This window comes from Urocitellus parryii (assembly GCF_045843805.1).
Source record: "Urocitellus parryii isolate mUroPar1 chromosome 12 unlocalized genomic scaffold, mUroPar1.hap1 SUPER_12_unloc_3, whole genome shotgun sequence".
In the NCBI taxonomy this organism is placed as follows: domain Eukaryota; kingdom Metazoa; phylum Chordata; class Mammalia; order Rodentia; family Sciuridae; genus Urocitellus; species Urocitellus parryii.
The window spans coordinates 1,535,443-1,543,267 of record NW_027551760.1 but is presented as its reverse complement, the minus strand read 5'-3'; positions in this window follow the sequence as shown (position 1 = coordinate 1,543,267).

Here is a 7,825-nt window from a genome sequence, read left to right as displayed (position 1 = left end):
ATGCCTTTCTGCAGCACTAAGTCCTGATGAATCCAAATTTAAAAAGTTTAGAGTAAAAAGGGTTATCTTAAGTTTATCTTTGGGGAATATATACCCCTTCCCAATTCCCTCTTTTTGCTTTAATAAGTACATTTTAACAGTTTGATGAGCTCTTTCAACTATGCCTTGTCCCTGTGGATTGTATGGGATTCCTGTTATATGAGTAATGCCAAATGATGAGCAAAATTGTTTAAAAGAGGTAGAAGTATAACCAGGGGCATTATCTGTTTTTAACTGTTTTGGAACGCCCACAGTGGCAAAATTTTGTAAGCAATGAGCTATAACATCTTTAGTTTTTTCTCCGGCATGAAGGGAGCCCATCAAAAATCCAGAAGAAGTATCAACTGTAACATGCAAATATTTTAATTTTCCAAATTCTGGCAAATGTGCGACGTCCATCTGCCAAATATGGTTAGGTATCAGTCCTCTAGGATTGACTCCAAGATTAACTTGTGGTAAAAAGGTCACACAATTTTGACATTGTTTTATTATTTGTCTAGCTTGTTCCTTAGTTATTTTAAAACGCTTTTGTAAAGTATTAGCATTGACATGGAACCTTTTATGAAAATTTATAGCTTCTTCTAGTGTAGAGAAAATATGTATGTCATGTGTAGTTTTATCTGCTAAATCATTGCCCAAACTAAGGGCTCCAGGCAATCCTGTATGTGCCCTGATATGTCCTATAAAGAATGGATCTTTTCTGTCCCAGTTTAGACTTTGTATAGTGGAAAGCAAAGAGAAAACAGTAGAGGAAGGGGAAATCCTACCAGCATCTTCAAGGGATACTATAGCATTAACTATATACTGACTATCAGAAAATAAATTAAATACAGAATCTATAAACATCACAAAAGCTTGTAATACTGCATTAAGCTCTACCTTTTGAGCTGATTGTTTGGGTACTAAAAATGTAAAAGTTTGATCAGGTGTAACTATTGCTGCTGTACCATTATTTGACCCATCAGTGAATATATTTGGAGCATTCATGATAGGTGTTTTTCTTGTCATTTTTGGAAAAATTACAGGATGCAATGTCCAAAAAGACAATAAAGGATTAGATGGTAAGTGGTTATCAAATAAAACATTAGATTTGCACATGATTATTGCCCAAATATTTAATTCGTTAGCTAACTCATCAATTTGATTCATAGTATATGGAGTAATAATTTTATTGGGAGAAATTCCAAATACTCCCTTTGCTGTTTTTATTCCTTTGAGTATTAATTGTCCTATAGCCTCAGGATACCTAGTAAGAATAGTGTTAGGAGAATAAGATAAATGTATCCATATTAATGGACCTTCTTGCCAAAATACTCCTGTAGGAATATTTTTTTGGTAGTACAATAAATAATAAAGGCAAACTTATATCAATTCTATCCAAATGCATATTTTCCATATATGTTTCAATGATTTTTAATGCCTTTCTTGTTTCAGGCGTTAACATGCAGGGTGAATTTGGATCTGATGGACCTTTTAGGATATCAAATAAAGGTCCAAATTCTCCTGTTGGTATACCTAGATAAGGCCTTACCCAATTTATGTCTCCTAATAACTTTTGAAAGTTGTTAAGTGATTTGAGTTGATCTACTCGTATTTCAATTTTTGGTGGATGGACCATGGTTGAGGATAATAGAACTCCTAAATAATTAATTGGAAAATTTAATTGTACTTTATCTATTGCTATGTCTAGATTATAATTTTTTAATAAGTTTGTAAGTGTGGCATAACATTCTAGCAATGTGTTTTTATCTTTTTTTTTTAATATTTATTTTTTAGTTCTCGGCGGACACAACATCTTTGTTGGTATGTGGTGCTGAGGATCGAACCCGGGTCGCACGCATACCAGGCTAGCGCGCTACCACTTGAGCCACATCCCCAGCCCGTGTTTTTATCTTTGTGTGCTAATAATACATCATCCATATAGTGAAATATTTGTAGTTCAGGATTTTGATTTCTAAGTGGCTGGATTATTTTGTTAACATAAATTTGACACATAGTTGGGCTGTTAGCCATCCCTTGAGGGAGTACTTTCCATTCATCATATCTCTGATCAGGACCTTCATGATTCAGTGCAGGGATAGTAAATGCAAAACATGGACTATCCTCAGGAATAATTGGAATTGAAAAAAAATAATCTTTAATATCTATAACTAAAACATACCAAGTTTTTGGCAAAGCAGACAATTGAGGAATCCCCGATTGAGCAGGTCCCATAATAACCATTTCATTATTAATGGCTCTTAAATCTTGCAATAATCTCCATTTACCAGATTTCTTTTTGATGACAAAAATGGGAGTATTATGGGGAGATACAGAAGGTTGTATATGTCCTTCCGCTAATTCTTGTTTGACCAGGTCATGGGCTGCTTGTATCTTTTCTTTAGTCAGGAGCCACTGAGGAACCCATACTGGTCTTTCTGATTTCCAAGTAATTTTTATTGTCTCAGTGGCCCTTTCTGAAAATCCAACCCATGTCTGTCCATTCCTTGATCTATTTGTATTGGTGCTGCTATACCTTGTTCTTGTTTTTCTAATCTTTTTCCTTTCCTAAAACCTTGTCTAGTCATAATAGTGGGTGCATTTTGGTTGATGTTATTTGTTAATGTCAAACCTAATTGATCTAGGCCAACTCGTCCCCATAAATTTACGGGAAGTTGATCCAATACATATGGCTGTATAGTTCCTTCACATCCTTCAGGATCCTTCCAATCTAATACCATTGCAATTCTATGGGGATTAGTCGCCACTCCTAGGCCTTGAAGTGTTTGAGTGGCTTGTTGTAATGGCCAATGTTTTGGCCATTCTTGACGAAAGATGATGCTAAGGTCTGCACCTGTATCCAGTAACCCATTAAATTCATGTCCTTGAATATTTAGTTTTAGCATGGGGAGAGAATCTAAATTTAAAGAAAGCATAGCCCAATCTACACCTGTGGAGCCTAATCCCTTGAAACCTCTTTCTACAGTACGACTGGAAAATTTATCATGTAGGCTGGGTATTATTAGTAACTGTGCTATTCTATCTCCTGGTGAAATTACTGATATACCCTTTGGAGAACTGGCTATAATTTTTATTTCACCTTCATAATCGGGATCAATTACCCCAGGACTTATCATAAGTCCTTTTAGAGTAGAAGAGCTGCGTCCCAATAATAAGCCTACTGTTCCTTTGGGAAGAGGTCCTTTTACTCCTGTGGGAATGATTTGAACTCCCATCTCTGGAGTTAGTACTGCTCTGGTGGAGGCGCAGATGTCCAACCCTGTGCTCCCTCTGGTTTGTCTGATGAGGGATCTGATGGACAATGTATCTTGGGCACTACCCTGATGGGGTTACTGGATTCCTCCAGTGCTCCATACATTTGTGGTTTTGGGCCCCGGAGCATTGGGGCCCCCTGTCCATTTTTTGGCAACGGAGCCCAATGCCTTTGTCCACAATATTGTGGATAAACACCTGGTCCTTGTTCGTTTTTTGATAATGGAGTACCCTCTATGGTGGTTTGAGAACGGCATTTATTAGCCCACTGTAATGGAGTACCATCTATGGTGGTTTGAGAATGGCATTCATTAGCCCAATGTCTCCCTCTACGGCATCGTGGGCAAATACCCGGTATTCTACTCCTTTGATACCTAGTTTTGTTAAACCCTCCTCCTATGGGGCAATTCCTTTTAAAATGTCCTGTTTGTTGACAATTGTAGCATGTTCTTGGCCTGGCATATAAAGCCTGTTTTACTGCAGCTGCCACAATTTGCCCTTGTTCATTAATGTCTCCGGCATCTAAAGCCCGTTTTACTGCAGCTGCCATGACTTGCTCTTGTTCATTAATGTCTCTACATAATTTAATATATGTGTTTAAATCTTCCTGTTTCCATGGTCTAATGATATCTCTGCACCAATGATTCACTTGGTCATAAGCCAGTTGTTTTATTCATGGCATTGCTTGTTCTGTATTCCCAAAAACTCTGGTAGCTGTTTGAATAAGCCTATCTAGAAATTCAGCGTAAGGTTCATTAGCTCCTTGTATTATCTTAGATAATTGACCTTGTAAACCTCCATGTCCTTGTAAAGTCTTCCATGCCTTAACTGCATCTACAGCAATTTGTAAATATACACCAGGATCATATGCTATTTGTTGCTGCTGATCCTCATAAGGTCCCTTTCCTAACAACATATCTAGATTTCTCTGAGTATAACCAGCTGCTGCATTTCACCTAGCCGTCTCCTTGCAAAATTCCTCATTGGCAACCTTCCATAACAGGTATTGTCCTCCTTTTAGCACAGCTTTACACATATTAGCCCAATCTGTTGGCGTCATGTTTAAGTTGGCAATGGATTCAACCAAGCTTACAGTGAAGGGTGCTTGAGGACCATAGGTTGTTACAGCCTCTTTTAGCTCCTTCACTGTTTTGAAATTTAAACCCTGGTAAATTCGCTGCCCTCCTACCTCAAATACAGGGCATGTTAATACTTGAGATCCTGTCTCAGGATCACAACTATCAACTGCGGGGGGTTGGGAGCCTCCTAGCAAATGGAGGTGGTGCTGTTGATTGGACACTTATGCCCTCTGGTGATAGAATGCTGTTAGTAGCAGTCTCCTGTAGAGGTGGTGCTGTTGGTTGGACACTTATGCTCTCTGATAGAAAGGTGTTATTAGCAGTCTCCTGTTGTAACTTTTCCCCTGATGGCTTTTTCTGCTTTACACTTTCTTCCTCTGTCTGACTAGTTCGAAAGTCCTTCTCTTTTACTTGAATTAATATGTCTTCTCCTTCCTCTACCATTCTCTGAACTGAAGGCTTTGGACTAAGCAAACCAGATACCAACGCCCACAATGTCAATGTGCCAACTGGCAGACTTCCTGGGCTTTTCTTTTCTATTCTTTTTAAATCTTCACCATGATAGTCCCACTGTGATATATTTAACAACTCCTCCTTAAAAAGCCATGGGCTACATTTTTGTATTGTATCAAGGTATGCCCTGACTGTTCTTGATTTTACTGAGATGCCTCCTTCCTCTAACAATTTACTTAACAATTTACTTAACGGTTTGTTTTTTACTAATTTCTGATCCCGTATTTCTACTATAATACAACCCAACAAGATGACGCCAAACAAAACAGAGACAGAATGCAATAAAAATGGAACAACAAAAATTCATTATAGCCTTTCTATCCTCCTGACATGTGCATCCATCCTTTCTCCCTATCTGTTCCTCAGACGCAAATAGTTTTTCCTCAGATGTGAGCGGTTTTTCTTCCGTCTCACTCATCTCCAGGGACAGGCAACTTAAAAAAAAAATGAAACAAAACAAAAGAGGAAACTTAGAATGGCTACCCATCCTCTCGCCCTGCCCACAGGGGCGAGCAGTTTACTTACCCTCAGTCCCTCCCCGTGCGAGCCACCAAATGCCGCATTCTGGCTGGGCACAGTTCAGGAGCCACTTGTCAAAAGAAACGAACTTTATTTTTAGAACTACAAACGCCAAACAAAACAGCTCCTCAGGAAAAAACCCTCAGAGCCCAACTGCCACCACCGGCTTCCCACAAGCCTCTCACCCACACCAGCCTCACCACCTCCCACAATCCTCCTGCTCTTGAGCCCGATTGGCTGGGTCACATGGGCGGAGCCAAAGAAGTCCCCCAATGAGCAGCTCCATGGTCTGAAAGGGCAGGGAAACAGCCCAATGAACATCACCACAGAGGAGCCAATCAGCTAGATTTTGCTGGGGCCGCTGTGAGCCAATCATCAGCTTTGCAGTCTGAAGGGCGGGGAAACAGCCCAATGAGCATCACCACAGAGGAGCCAATCAGCCAGATGTTGCTGGGGCTGCTGTGAGCCAATCATCAGCTGGCAGCTGGGAGTTCGCTGGCAGCTGGAAGTTTGCTGGGGCCCCTTTGGCTGTGGCTCTCAACAGGTGGAGACAAAGATAAAACCAATCACAGCTTCTGCAATAGCCATCACTGAACTGCTTGCAGAACTTGCCTGGACTATGTATCATTTGTATGCATTGTGAACTCACTTGTATGCATTGTGAACTATCTGTTGGTGCAGCGACTTGTGGTAGTGTTGGGGTATTTATGCTGATGGTGTCATCAGTGGTACAATTTTTCCAAAAGGAGCCATCAATTGGCTTGGTGTATCTTCCTCCCTTCTGCTTGTCATGGTCGTTCAGCTAAAATTTGGGGGCCAACAGAGGTGAGGCAAAGAACCTCACACACCCCCCTCCACTGGTACAAAGACCTATCCACAGGTGTGGCTGTATACTGGACTGGTAGTCAGTGACGGGTAAGATCCAATTGCAATGGTACCAACCTAAGACAGGAGGCTGACGCCTTGAGGTCAGCTCATCCGATAATGGGTAAGGACCATATGTACTATTGGACAACCTAAGGCAGACATGGTCCCTAAGCCACATGCTTGTTGTTTAAACAGAGAGGGGGAGATGTTGAGAGCCACAGCCAAAGGGGCCCCAGCAAACTTCCAGCTGCCAGCAAACTTCCAGCTGCCAGTTGATGATTGGCTCATAGCAGCCCCAGCAAACTTCTAGCTGCCAACTGATTGGCTCCTCTGTGGTGATGCTCATTGGGCTGTTTCCCTGCCCTTTCAGACCACGGAGCTGCTCACTGGGGGACTTTTTTTGGCTCTGCCCACGTGGCCCAGCCAATCAGCCTCAAGAGCAGGAGGAGTGGGGGAGGTTGAGAGGCTTGTGGGAAGCCGGTGGTGGCAGCTGGGCTCTGAAGGTTTTTCCTGAGGACCTGTTTTGTTTGGTGTCTGGTTCTAAAAAAAAGTTCATTTCTTTTTGCTGAGAGCCACAGCCGAGTCTGTATGGCCCCTGGCATTTTGCCAACAGTATTGATTGACAGGCAAGGCGTTAATATCCGCCTCTGCCGCTACTTTTGAGTTCTAGCGCTAATTTTGAGTTCTCGCGCTATTTTTAGTTCTCACGGGGATTCCCCGGGAGTTCCCATTGGTTGGCGAAGTGCAGGAGGAGGGTTTTCCCGGAGAGATATTTCCGGCTGGGGGTTCCTGGAGGAGCCTCGTGGCTTGTCGGGAGGATTCCCCGGGAGCGTGTGTGAGGTTTCTTTCTTGCAGTAAAAAAATAAAGTCTGTTCTTGCTTCGGTGGCTTGATTTGTGCCCAGCCAGACTGCGGCATCTTTTGACAAGTGGCTCCTGAATTGTGCACAGCCAGACTGCAGCAATCCCCAAAGGATTGATGCATGAGGGAAGGGACCTTGCATCTGGGACCAGAGAGACCTCACCTTGGCATCATGTTGCCTACATGGTACTTACACCTCTGAAGATCCCACCCAGCATTTGAAGCAGGATCTATTTAGTCACACAGCAGGTAAGCACTGCTAAGCTCAAAACATTTCATGGACAGGAAAGAGATTTCTTCTGCAATCAATTTCTACATCATAGTCTTCAGTAAAGGAAGAGACCACTTGGGGGCTTCTCTGCCCCCTGTAAGTCATAGCTAATTTCAAAAAACAGTTTCAATGAAGGGCAGCAACCTGCACATTTCAAGCACACTCTGGTGAGTTCCAATACTATGCATCAGCTGTGAGGGCACCATAGTCAATATAACCAACGTGTCTATCATCCCAAAAGTTTCCTCCTGCCTCTCTGTAATTCCTTCACACCTCCACCATCCCCTCATGTCTCTGAGCAACCCCTGATCTGCTTTTTGTTACTATATACTTTCTAGAAGTTTCAATAAATGGAATCATACAGCATGTTGTATTTTTTTTTTTAATCTGGCTTCTTTCAACATAAATATTTTGAGCATCATCAA